Source organism: Solanum verrucosum, unplaced genomic scaffold (genome assembly GCF_900185275.1).
Source record: "Solanum verrucosum unplaced genomic scaffold, falcon-dt-bn FXZP01000229.1, whole genome shotgun sequence".
Taxonomy (NCBI): Eukaryota; Viridiplantae; Streptophyta; class Magnoliopsida; order Solanales; family Solanaceae; genus Solanum; species Solanum verrucosum.
The window spans coordinates 5916781-5932149 of record NW_026020011.1 but is presented as its reverse complement, the minus strand read 5'-3'; positions in this window follow the sequence as shown (position 1 = coordinate 5932149).

Sequence of the window (15369 nt, the reverse complement as noted above, 5' to 3'; positions counted from 1 at the left end):
TGAGGAATGAGGGAGAGGATGTCAATAAATACATTTATTATGGTGAAGAGAGGATGACATACTAAATTTAACGGGATGTGGTGGAGTGAATGAGATTGTTCCTCATTTAATTAAAAGTTTTGGATTTGAATTTTGAACATAAAATAAGTCCTTCATTGTGTAGAGAGTGCTCCCTTTTGAATCGAGCCCTACACTGCACGAATTCGAAATAATTATACTTCAATATAGGTATCAGACACTAAATAAGAAACTCAAAAATAAATAAAATAGGAATGGAGGATGGGGTGGGGTATTTTAGTATTTCGATAAAAATTTATTTTCTATTATATATTTTTTCAATGAACTGGCTTGATGAAAATAAGACAAAAATAATATGTTTTATAATACAATTTTTTCATTGTTTTGTGATGGCAAGAGTCTTTGTCTCTAATATTATGATAAATCCGACAAGTTTTTAAAATAATTAATTAAAGAAATAATAAAATATATATATTTAAACTATTATTTTTTTCATGAATTTCACATTCTAATATTGATTGGTCCATTTTCCTACATAACTAGTAGAAGGTAATAATTCAGATAAAAAAAACTATAATGCATCTAATCTTAAGCAAATTAAATTAATTATATTTTTATGACTATTTTTTGCCTAATATTGGGGAGGGGGGTGGGGGGGAGGGGTGTATTGATACGTGTTCCCCAAATAAAGTAATCTGAACTTAAAAGTGGGTGTAAATTAAAGTAAAATTACACACTAATCAATCATATGATAGGATGAAACTTATTCAAAAGACTTTTGTCATACTAAATTTCTGGGTTTTTGTACAAGAATTTGATGTATTTGTCTGGTTAAATTAGGGAAGTGCTAAATGATTTTGATCATCCATTTTTAGTTAAAAGGGTAAAATTATTTTAAAAGGTAAAATAATATAAATATGGCCAAATTCTGGACAAGAAGATTTTTCCGTAAAATTAAAAATGATAGTAAAACATAGATTTTTTTCGTTTCATTTCACCAAAATCAACTCATCAAAAAAATACACGATAGAAAAACAGATTGACAATATTAACAATAATCCAATACAAATTTATAGCCTTTGGATTTTATTAGGAGATGGTGTTGTGTCCATTTTTGTCACTATCTCTCTCGTAACATCTGAACTAGTATTGCACTGTTACACGAGAGGAAAGGTAAGTTAGAAAATTATATATTTCTGTTACGATCACTAAAGAATTGCTTATACACTAAACAATCGCTTAGATACACTTATTAAAAGACTTACTTTCATTCATTATCATTAGTCCATCACAAAATTAAGAAAGAGAAATATGCCTAAGCCGACATATAAGTAAGTTGTCTAGGCTAAGAAAAGAGGGAGATGTTCTCAATTACAACCACAATAAAGTTATCGTCTATCTTCTATAAGGGCCTATCACTTCGTTCGTATTTTCTTGGCTTAGGTAGCTGGAGAGAGGTTACCGACATACCGTACATGCAAGAGGCTTCCAATTTTTATGGAAGCTCTTTCTTCTCAATCAATCAAGTATTGCAAAAATTGTATCTTTCTTATATCCCGACGCAATTAGTCAAGAGGAAAGATAAGGAGTAGGTGAGTGAATAAGAGTCTTCACTGACCAAAGCAATTTCGATCACCTAACAGATCTTTTATATGGTAGGTAACACAAATAGAACATTTCATTATATTCAACTACGAAGAAAGGAACCTCAAAGTGAAAGGCACCATCTTGTGCAACACAATAGTTGACTCTCGATCATCTTCCATCTAGTAGATTTGATAAAAAGGATCATTCACTCCCTATTCTTTAAGTAGTAGCTTGCAACGGTAACATTATCGAGGCAATCAAGATACGCTGATCAAAGTTAGTCCTAAGGTGAAAGATCATTCGATGAAAAAATGAATTGAGTCGGCTAATCACTTGATTATGAAACTACTAACCTGACTAATTATAATTCACATCACATAAGATCCATTTTAGGAAAGAAATTTTTTTTCTTTCTTCTCTAAGCTCGAAAACTAGAAACCTCAGGACAGATAGATTTGATCCATTCAACCACATCCTATTATGTTGGTCTTTCTCTTGGGAGTATGTTCTCAATGAAACTGAAATCTACATATTGACAGTGTAATTTTTTCTATATTATCAATTAAGTAATATTGAGTAGTTTCAAGAGATTCTCCAACAAATTTGAACACAATTGGTATCCCCTGTCATTTAAGCTATGATCACTTCAGATTGCAGCCATCACAAAGAAATAAAAAGTAAAAGAAGAGTACAAAGATATTGCTGAACTAGATCAGTAGTTTATAAATTAGAAGCAATATCATTTGGACCTAAAAAAAAAAAGAACAAATACTTTCCGACTTCCATTTTCCGGGCATCAGATGTGCTAGATGCCTAGATGTACAGCAAAAACTTCATCGTTCACAGCATTAGGCGACCAAAATATCTGTGGATTAAGGGTTACTTAACAAATGTGAACAAAATGGAACTACGAGAAACGGGAGGGGTCACAGTCTACATTATCCGAGTCCAACTTGTAGCATCAGTTTCACATGGTAACTAAGTTAGTACAGTGACCTTGTATCCTTGGAATGTTACCATCAACCACACACAGTCCATGCTTGCTTCAGGTCGTAAAGTCAGTCCAAGGAAAACAGCTACTATTACCTAAATGCTACAGACCACAGCCTAAATTCCTCAGCTTCATTTTCAATCCAGATATAAGTGAAAACATAAATGATGTTAGAGAAAGGGGGTGACGGGGAGTGACACATTTTTGACTGTGAAGACATAAAGGGAAAGTTTGGTTAACACCCAGCAGGCCAAGCAAGTAAACTCTAAAGAAAATATATTGCTCTAGCCCTAGTGCAAGAGAATACCAGACTGGATAGGACTTGTGATGGAGCCTATTATCTCAAAACTATGTAAACACAACTAAATCTGCATCAACCAAACATGCACATGAGTTACTTCTGATGTTTCTTGGACAAAACTGGACTATTGTAAAATTCAAATCCTACAACATAAAACTTTCCAGACTGAACTTTTAGTTTGATTAAACTTTTAGAAGTTAGTCCAACGAATGACGATGTTACATAATTAACACATAATGTCAGACTCTCAAAGAAATTTTCAATTTTCTTTTCCCATATAACCAGAAGAAAGTGGTTACAAGATGCTAAGGAGAACTATAACCATTAATTCAACTACTGCATACAGAAAAAGTTACAGAGACGAGATCATAATACTGAAATACGCACCATTAGCTTCCAAGTTAATCTAAAACCTAAATATAAGTGTGCTAAGTTGATAGAATAGAAAATTCTCAAAAAAAAATAAGTTGATTGAATAGAAACGACGTAAAAAAGAAAACATGCAACAAGCACGCTGCATGGTTTTCCTTTGTTTAGAATGAAGTCTAGCCTGCGCTAATTTCCACATAACTAGGTTAATAAACTCTTTATAGTATATTTGATATCAACAAATACCTAGGCAAAACATGCACTTAGAGAAAACCATAGAAGTTGTAGATTAAATACGACTCCTATCACTTTATAGGTGCATAAGATGACTTGGCCAGTACATTATCTTCAAAAGAAAAAGTACACAGCTACCTTCTCCGTCGCAATCTTTTTCCAGCTTTGTAGGAACATAACCTTGTTCCTCCTAAACCCGAGATAAGAGCATCTAGATGTCAGGGACTCAAGCTGCACTAGATATGCAAATAAATGTTTTCCGTCAAAAGAATTTACCTTGAAAAAGCATTTTCTGAAACATGAGTGTTACTCAGGTAGTATTTTTTTCTTGGATAAGTAAATAATTTTATAATTGACAGAGGAAGGTAAAGGTGACAAGATAGTTTTCATCGAATATTTCTCTCAAAAGATAATTACTTAACACTTAAAGATTGAAAACATTGTTTGCCTATCACATGAAACAAATGATTATAGAGGAATGAACTAATCCTACAAATAAGTCATTTTTCTTCTTTCGGTGAAATATGTTTTCCTCAGAAAATTCTTTCTTGTAACTAAAAATTGAAAAATGATTTGTCATATACAACCTCAGTCCTAATATAACACTGAAGTGCAACAAACATCGAAAAATTAACACTAGCATCAAATGAAAGATTCAAAGACGGAAAACTCTTCCTTCTTAACGAATTGTCTGCATTATTCAATTTCTATGGCAAAAACAACAGCACTAAACTTCTCTAAAGTTGATGTACTACAGTGTAACAAATATTTAAACAACTTTTGATTGCCTTCGTCAAAAATCGAATCTTTTAAGCTACTATGTATGCACTCTTCCTTCTTAACTAATTGTCTGCACTATTCAATTTCTATGGCAAAAACAACAGCACTAAACTTCTCTAAAGTTGATCTACTACATTTAACAAATATTTAAACAAGTTTTTGATTGCATTCGTCAAAAATCGAATCTTTAAGCTACTATGTCCTCCTAAAGCAGAATGAAAACTAGAAAGCTTCTAGCATAATTAAAAATTATCTAAATCATACAAAATTAAACAGTTTTCATTAAAATTAAGCTTTTCTACTTCACTAACAGCATCGAAATTTCAAAATCGTAGATCCAACTAACAAATAAAGTCGTACAGCATTAAGATCTATACTGGAATTACACACTGCGCAATTAACAAAGTTAGATCCAGCTGAATTCCATCGAAATATCACAAAAACAAATCAAATAGAACAACATCAAATTCAAACCTCATGTAAAACAAGCTGAAGATATTAGATCGATCCATAACAAAGCTGATTTCGTCGAAACAATTTCACCGCAGTCTCCTATTCAGTTGATGCAAGGCGGGACCCAAACTACGCCACAGACAACATGTAAAAAATTAGTTTTTACCGGTAAGCTGCCGTCGCCGTCAGCTACCGCCATTGTTGCCGGCGAGGTAGGTCCCGACCTGCACCAAGCGAATGAGAGGCCGCCGCAACAGAAATACAAACTTTCTGTATCTATTCTGTACATATATAGATCTGAGATTTTTAGAGAGAGAAAGGAAAAACCTACTCTCCCTATAAATAGCTAGAGAGAGAAAGTGAGAGACTTGTTAGATATTGTAAGGTGATTTTATAGAGAAAACAGACGAATAGGATGATGACACGTGGATATTGAATGAGGTTGGTGAAAATGGTGACAGATCTGTATATAAGGGCTTGGAGTTGGGGTATAATTACGGGGGAATGCCACTAGTAGCGGTTAATGACACAATTTCAACTTATCGAGTCATTATCTTAGATAAAAGAAAGAAGTATTGAAAACACTTTTAAATTTGACATGAAGTAACTGTTTTATTTTCACACTGTTGATAGTCTTAAAAACACTCATTTAGTTGACTAACAGAACTTAAGTACACCATTGATCTTGCAGCATGAGTGAAATATATTTTTAATTTCCCGTCAAATTTAGGGGAGTTTTCAATGCTTCTCTCGATCATTTATCAAGAGTTTGAGACCACTAGTTATGTCATTTGGCAGATCGAGATTGTAGCTAAGTTTAGTTAGTATAGGATTGTTTTTAAGGCTATTAATAGTTCAGAAATGAAACTAATAATTTGTGTCAAGTTCAAAAGTGTTTTCAATACTTCTCTCTAGAAAGAATAATGTAGAGGATGCAGATTAGGATCGAAGGGTAGCAGTGTGTTGTCTTATTCTTTGTTCATATTAATAGTTATAATATTGCTCTTGCAGTTTCTTGTCCTTTAATTATGACTCCATTTGTTTTTTAAAAATGATATATTTTCTATTTTAATCTATTAAAAAAAATGATGACCCCTTTTTTTTTTTGCAACACTTAAATAATTTCACCCCAAGACATGACATATTTTAGGAGCGGTTCAAACACATTAATGACTTAAAGCTAAAATCAAGCTTTAAACTTTAAAAAAATTGTTAATAACTAATAACTTATTTCTTTTATTATCTTTTTTCATTCAATTATAGAACCAATCTACTTTATTTTTCCTCAGGCATAGTACTTCAAATATATTAAAATTCTTCTAATGATTTTTTTTATTATATACAAAAAGTTTACTTTTCTTACAAATAGTAAATATCTTTTTTTAAAAATAATAATCTATTAGTTGTTATTATTTTAAAAAATGAGGTCCCTCAAATTTTGATGTGTACCACCAAAGGCACATATCTTTTCTTTTACATAGTTGAACCGACACTATCATGTTTAAGGGCACACAATCAAATAATATTTTGATACATTTAAGATAACTTTAATTTAGGATCATAAAATTTTAAAATTCTTTTTATTTTCTTAAGTTTTGCATCAAGTCAAACTAAATCGTTCTTTTTTAAGTTTATTATTTTGTTGTATTTTTAGTCTTTGTTACTAATTACTAAGTACTATTGTTAGTGTTTGTTAAATTTTGGCACTTTTGCTATTTTATTTTATTTTATTTTTCAGGACCACTTTGAATTGCCTTTTTAAAACAAGAATCTATCAAAATAATATCTCTATATTTAGAGGTACATTTTAAAATTTAACGTACTCACTATCCTCTCCAAATGACAATTTATATTTTATGGGACTACAATAAGATTAATATATTGTTGTTATTGCTGCCACCTGTAATTACAAATAATTTTGGATGTAATTAAATTTTACATTAATTGCACGTGGGCGTGAAATAAAGTTTATAGTTACTGATTGTTGCAGTAAAAGTGGAACAATCAATCAACGTAACTGCTAAGTTAAATTTTCTTCTATTTATATATTACTAGATAAGAATTGCCCGTGCTAAGCACGGGCCCAACGTGTGGTCTTATTCGTGATCTAAAATTGATTAATATAAATGAGACAATCGCATATAAACACCATTATATAAAATAAATAAATAATATAGCAGTTAAACGTGTTATCTATATATTTTGTGAATGTCATTATATTGAATGTTGTTTTTAAAGTGAAATATTTACGTAGATGAACATTGTACATTTGGGAATACTAATTACATTTGCATATAACTATTTATAAATTGAACATTATACATATGGGAGTACTAATTACATTTGTATATTAACTATTTATAAATTGAACATTATACATATGGGAGTATTAATTACATTTTCATATAACTATTTATAAATCAGTTACTAATAGATATACACCAAAATTGATCAAGTGCAATCTCAAATTATTTGAGGTCAATTATGTCTCATTCATACTAAAGTTTTTTCAATAAATTTTTTTTTTTGAAGCAACTTTTGTATTTTAGCGCGGAGTCTGTTGATTTATTACTTATATAGATGTGATATAGCTACAAATACTACTACTACGACAATTCATATATTAACTCTGAAGTAATTAAATTAAATTAATTCAAAGATCACCTCTAAAGTAACCAAATTATATTTTCATGAACTCAGTGCTTCTCAGAAAAGAAATTCTCAGAAATATGCAACTCCCATCATAAAAATGAATCAAGATATACAATTTTTCTTATAATTAAAAATTCAATTTGATGGAAAAAGAAATAGGCAAGAAACTGCTTAAGAAGTAAAGATCATTTGCACTTATACTATCAATACATGTATTTGATTGGACATGTGCATTTGAGCACACCAATAATTTCACTTCCTGAATTTGTCTATTATAGAGATTGATATAGTGGAAAATTACCAAAATACCCTTGGTCGTTGGTTGTCTTCACACTTCTATAGATTCTTAAGGTCCGTGATACGGGCCCAATATAATCGATTATTAATCATTATTTAATAAATATTAAAAGGCACTTCTATAGCATTTTGGTCAATATTAATTAATATTGATTCTGATAAAAAAATTAGTATAAAAAATGTTGAAATTACCATCAAAGAATATAGTGCATCATTGCATTGAGTTGCTCCTTCCTTAATTAAATATCTTAATTTTGAGTTTTGAATATGAAAAAAATTCTTAGTAGGGACCACTATATCCGAATGTGCCCTATTTCGGCGTACATTAGAATTAATCGAACTTCAATATGAATATTGAATATTGAATATTGAATAAAAAATATTAAATTAACCCAATAATATTTTTTAAGTATAATTGGTATTAAGGATGGGTAGATTCATTTTTTAAGTTGTAAAACACTCAAGTCTAATATTTAATTTATTTAGTTTTTACTATAATGACACAAATTTATTAGGATTCAATGTTAATTTGTCTGTTAGATTGAATTATATATCTTATATAAAAATCATGAATTATTATGTATTATTATCTTGAAATCTATCCTATTCATTTCAATTAATCTGTCATATTTTTCTTTATAATCTATTAAAAAGTAATGTTCCTTTTCTTTTCTTAGTTCCAACTCCACATAATATATTTAAGATCACAAGATTAAAAGACATTTACTATATTTCACACATTTTTAATTTAAAACCACAAGATTAAAAAATCTTTCTTAATTTCTTAAACTTCATTCCAAGTCAAAATTGAACAAACAAATTGAAACGGAGAGATTAATATTTTTTATTTATCACACACATAAAAAATGGAACTAAGTAGCATGTTTCATTATCACATGAAGTTCAATATATGTATAATTTAAGCTACATTATAGAATCAAAGTTGAATATTTAATTATTAAATGGATCTGTATTTTTATGTTTGTGAAAACATTTTATAAAATGAAATAATAATATCAGAGTTCCGGAAAAAAAAATTGCCATATGTATGGAGAAAGAAGAATTACTCTCTTCGTCCCCTTTTAATCGTCATGTTGCGCTTTTTGAAAATCAATTTTACTAATTTTCAAAGATAAGTTAGATTATTATATTAATAAGACATTTAAAAAAAAATAGATAGTAAAAAAGTATACAAAAACTACTATAAATTGCAGATTTGTGTATATCAATATGATGAAAAATACATTATAAAATATTAATCAAAATTCTTATAGTTTGACTCTAAAAATTAAAATTATAACAATTAAAAGTGGACGGAAGAAATATTAAATTTTTTATTATCTAGAATTGGCTGGTCGTTGTCCTAATTGGTCCTCGGGAACACCAAAAAGATAAATAACAATAATAATAATAATAAAATAATTGTTCTGATTGGACTTTTAACCCACTTAACTTGCTTTCAGTAAATATAATTAATATTTGCCCTTTAAATGAACATATATTTACAATATTGCCCTTGGTCGTTTGGTTGGCTTCACGCTTCTATATAGTAATAATATATTATTATTATTACCTTTTTATATTGAAAACTCTAGAAAAAACTTTACATAACTATTCTATTTTCCTAGCTATTTTTGTTTCTTATTTCTTTTGTATACGAACAATTTTTTATTTGTTTTCATTTGAAATCAAAATATAAATATTTTATTAATATGATGAATCGGAATGTATAATTTTGACAACGCATATGCTAATCATATATTATCACCATATATTACTAAATATATTCCACATATTTAATTATTATGTATTGTTTTTTTATTTGGAATATAAATTTATATATAACTCATATATTTGGTATACTAAAAATGTACAAACAATACATGCAGCATCTTGATAGAAATTTACATTATATAAAATAGGATTTTATAATGTACTTGAAATATATTTATGGTATTTTATTTTTATAAGCTTTAAACATTAAAAAAAAAATAGAGAGAGAAAAAATAAATAGAATTCCCACTTAAGTATAGAGAAGATTTCTTTCTATTTTTATTTTTTTTTGGAAATTATACTATTTGCTTGCTTATTTATTTGTAAATAATATATTCAATAATTAATAATTTATGTATTGTAATCTCTACATAACTAAGTAATACCTACATAACTAATATTTGCATAATTAACACCAACATAATTAATACCACATAACTAAATCCTACATAACTAAACCATGCATTACTAAAAACTGCGTAAGTCTAACCAATAACCAAACAGCCCCTAACTATATTATCCTTTTTAAAATTTATCACAAATTCTTTGTTCTTATAAAAATGGCCCCATTTGAATTATATTTCATATTAGTTTATTTATTTTTTAAAAAAAACACATTCAAATAATCAAATATAATTTGCAAAATCAATAGCTTGACACAAGTTCAACTTCAAAATTTTTAAATAAAGTGATATTTTTTTGTTATAGTATGTGGTAGTTCTTATATGAGATCTAATCTATGACATTATACAACTATCTATTTTGAGATATTACTTTTTTTTATTGCAATTTGGTTGTACGTCTCAGGTATATTAGTCAAGTAATTTTTAGAAACTGAGGAATATAAACCATATTTAGAAAAACATAATATATAAATATATCTTTTAACTTGACTTCGTCTGACATCTATGACATTCAACTTAGGGAGTGCACAAGTAAGCACTTAAAATTTTATAAAGTTGAAGAAGTAGACACACGCGTCCTACGGGGAATAACACACGTGGGAGCCACATAAAATATCGCATAGGACGTGAATTATATTGTCATATAGGACGTCAAGTAGGACACAAGTGTCAACTTGTTCAATTCTATACAAGTTTATGTGTCTACTTATGAATATCTAAAATTGAAGGGCATGTTAGATGAAACAAATTAAATGACATATTTATATATTATGCCTTTAGAAAAAGTATATTTAAATTCTAAATATTTTTTGCATAAAATTTAACCAAACATGACTTCAACTATAAATTTTTTAAATAAAATAAACAGTATTTTTTCATGATCAAACCACACTAAGAAAGGAAATGATTAAATGCCCTCAAATTTGAATTTTTGGTATGAAAAAATCTCATTAAAAATTATACATTCAAAAATAAAAAAGAATTTTTAAAAAAATTTATCAGCTTGAATGTACATGGTTTTGAAGTAAATCAATAAATGGGGTCCATGTAACTTTGCAATGATTTCTTTTACTCCTCCCAATGTATTGGTACACGTGTGTCCATTAAAATCCACAACTATTGACTTAGTGATGGATTCATTGGGAATTACATAAATTTTGGTTGGTTTTTTTGGAAATTTTAATACTTTATGCACAATGTACACTTAAACTAAGCTTGAAATATTTTTTGTTTGACAAAACTACCCTTGGTCGTCTGGTTGGCTTCATCTTTCTATATAATATAATAATAATATGTCCTTCTTATAAAAAATAAATATTCATTAATACTTATCATTTCATAAAAAAAAAAGTGAATGCATAAATGATTATTTTTTTTTTCTATTTATCTTTGAGAGTTATTTGTCTTAGAAGTATGAATTTGACCAATATAGGATAACTACGTAATTTATTCATGTCCATTGGTCAAACTAATTTAATCAAAATAAATTAATTTATATTTATTTATTGAAAACTTGATTTCAGGAGAACACTAAATAAGGGTACAATGGTAAACTTATAGAGTTTCTTAAGGAACGTGAAATCTAAAATGATGACAACTAAATAAGAATAGAGGGAATATTGGTTACGAAAATCTTGTGTTGTATATTGGTTCAATATTTATTAATAAATTTATTTTTAAATGATATTACACCGGTCTCATTAAATGTAATATAAATATATGATAAATATTATTAATATTAATTATTTAAGTGATATTAATTAAATGATTTATAATATTTTCTCTAAAATAAAAATTTAATCCGAAGAGTTCTATTGTAGTGCCAATAATTAAAATATTTTTCTTCATCAATTGTTGATTTCTTATTCAAAGTAGTTACAAAATTTATACAAATATTACTGCTTTCAAAGTATTAAAGCTACATAACTAAATAATATGAATTTAAAACTAAAGGACATAGCTAAAGTGGGTCCAATAATTTCAAAGAAATTCTACGCTAATTACACTTAAGTAGAACCAAAAAACCCCCATTTTTTCTATAAAAAAAATAATCAAAAATACGCTCGTTGAAGTAAGCACGTCGACAAAGATGAGTCTGCTCCGCCTCAAACTCTGTTATATTACAATAGAACTGCTTCTGCCTCGATTTTAGTGATGTTAATGAATATGAAGTATTACTCGTTCTGTTTATTTTTACTTGTCTCCAACACACTCGTGACAAAATATATTAAAATAATATCAATATAAAATAAAACTCAATAGTAGCTAAATAATGAATTGGAAAAAAAAAACCGACTCTGATTTCATGATAAAAATAATAATTAATAGGCATGAAGATTGACACCTTTCTAAGTCCTAGTCCATCTCCAATAACACAAAAAGCCACTCCACAAAAACTCAATGGATAATGACTTAAGGAGTATCTTTTATTTTGTAGACACAAAAAAGGGAAGGAAAATGCAAGAATGACCATACCATGAATTGACTTTTATTGTATTTTATAATTTTTTTTTATTTTTTTTAATAAGAATCTTTATTTTTATATATAAGAAATCTAAAAAAATTGTTTTTTTTTATATTCAAAGTTTACATAGAGTGAAAGGTAAAAAATAATACATAAAATATTTTGATTTTTTGAATTATACTTAAACTATTAATTTGTTCACTTTTTCTAATGGAAACATCACTATGATTCAGGTAGGAAAAGTGAACAATTATTAATTCATGTGTGTTTTGATAAATATTTGGTAATAGTTCAAGTAAAAAAACTCACTCACATGATAGTTCAGATGTAAAATTTAAAAATTCGGAATACTTTAAATATATTTTTACTCATTAACATAATCATAGAAGATTATTTCCTCTTCAAAGCTATTTCCTTTCCTTTAAATTTATGTAGCATAAAGAAAATGTAATTAATTTGCATGAAAAATAATTTATTTTGTAATGTTTATTTTTATTATTTTTTTGTTTGAAATAGTAAGTATGCAAAATTGTCAATACCAAAAAAAAAAGGTGTAATAATCGTTTAGTGCATCAAATAATCTAATGCTAGAAATCATATCACTTCCCTTAAAAGAAAGAAAATGACTTATATCAGCGTGATAGAGATTTTACTTATAAAATAAAGTTGCTTTAGCTATAAAGACATATCAACATTATTGATTTTGGTATAGCATAACTTTCTGTTTTAATTTATTTGTCGTATTTTTTAAAAATTTGTGTAAAAAATAATATTTTTTTCTTTTACTTTACATAATATGTTTAAGATCACAAAATTAAAAAGATATACATTTTGATATATTTTACATATCTAGTCACAAGTATGTTGGAGTTATACTATTTACATTTGATTAAAATTACTTTTTTTTGTGTGTTTAAACTATATATATTTGACATTGAACCTTTTTGACTTCTTTATATATTTATTTTTTTATATTTTAAACTTTCTTGATAAAAAATTAAAAATTATAACTTTATTACTATTTGTATCAAATTAAAACTGGACAAATAAATCAAAACAGATAAGAGTATAAATGTATTTCACATCAAGGAATTAACTTTTTCAAAATAGAACAAATTAAAGTGACAAGTACTACTTTCTTTTTGATGATTTTCTTGAAATTCCCTGACCACATATATAGTTCAATCTTATCCTCTTGGTTCTAAAGTCGTCCAAATTAAGTTGATTTTTAATATATATATATATATATATATATATATGTGTGTGTGTGTGTGGGGTCAGGGAATTTCAAGAAAATCATCAAAAAGAAATTAAGTTGATTTTTAATATATATATATATATATATAGAAATTCATTATAAAGTAAAATTAGTTAATTTGATGAGAAATATTTTTCTGATAGTAATAAGTTCATGCTATCTAATTATTGAGATTTCTTCACCTTTTTATTAGATATTTTGAATTCGATCTCCTAAAATTATTACAGCGTTTTTCGCCTAGAAATGAGTTTTATAAAGAGAAATTCAAGTTTGATCGCATTCCAATATATTGACAAAGGGAAAAAAGAAGTTCATACCATGGGCCAAGAGCCCAAGACCAATATGAACAAATTTTAAGACCATAGAGATAATATCCATTAATTAGTCATTGACTCATTGCACAGCCTTTTAACTTTTTTTTGGGCCCCAAAAATTCTCAACTACTCTATTACTATAGAGAATTTGTAGTGTTCCAAAGAAAGAATATGGAATCAATAAGCACATATATACATGGTCATTTACATATACTTTTATTATTTAAGTAATAGTAATAATTAGTTAATACACAATATTTTTATGAGCAACTTTCACATATAGCAAACATAAAAATCATATTTGTATGTTATAGCTATAGTTTGCATAATTGTGCTTCATAGCAAACATATAATATGTATATTTCGCTATACATATACAAAAGAAAGCAATTGTATAATTTGTGTCGGTATACATATACAAAAGATCAATTGTATAATCTGTGTTTGTATAAAGCGAGAAAGAGAGAAAGACAAAAGAAAACTGGGCAGGGAAAGACCGTATTTGTATAATCATAAGTGTATAGGACGAAAATATATGCATTTGTATTTGGATATGCAATTTTCTCTCGCTTTATACAAACACAAACGCAGTGTATACATTTGTGTTTGTATAAAGTAAGAGAGGCAAGTGAGAGTGGTGAGCGAGATCTGGGAGAAGGGAGAGAGGGGAACGAAAATATATGTATATATACAATTTTCTCTCGCTTATAACAAACACAAACGCATTTTATACATTTGTGTTTGTATAAAAGCAAGAGAGGCGAGGGAGACTGCCCAGCGAGAACGAGAGTGGCAAGCGAGATTCACCAGGAGAGAGGCGAAATAACAATAGTTTGCTATGGGGTACAATTAAATCAAACTATGATTTATAACATTTAATTTGAATTAATAGTTTGCTATTATATACAATTTTCCCTATTTTTATCTCAATATATCATTTTGTTGAGCTAAAACAGTTTTAAAATACCTTGAATATGATTTAATATTAATATTATCTGTTTTGGATCAAACTCACACAAGTATCTCCAAAAAACTTCATATCATTAAGGGTGTCTGATTTCTATTTTTTTTCATATCTTGTTGGTTAAAACGTTGTGAAAAACATTTTCTCTAGAAACCCCCCCCCCCCCCCAATCCCCCACCCCCGAATCCCTACTTCTCACCTCATCTCACTTTTATGTATTTCGCTAATTAATTATATATAAATGCTTTTGAAATATTTTTAAAATTTACTTACCAAATATTAAAAGAAGTATGTCATAGTTATTATGTAAAATTATAAAAGTTTTTCACTAAAGTTAACATGCAAAATGTAAATTTTTTTTTTTTAAATTTAGAAACATATTATTCTTTTAAAATGAAACACAAATAAAAGAGTAAAAAAGCATTTGGACAAGTTGTTACACCCTCCGTTTCATTCTATGTGTCACTTTTCAGATTTCGGGATTTAAATAAGTCTATCTTTGATCGTAAA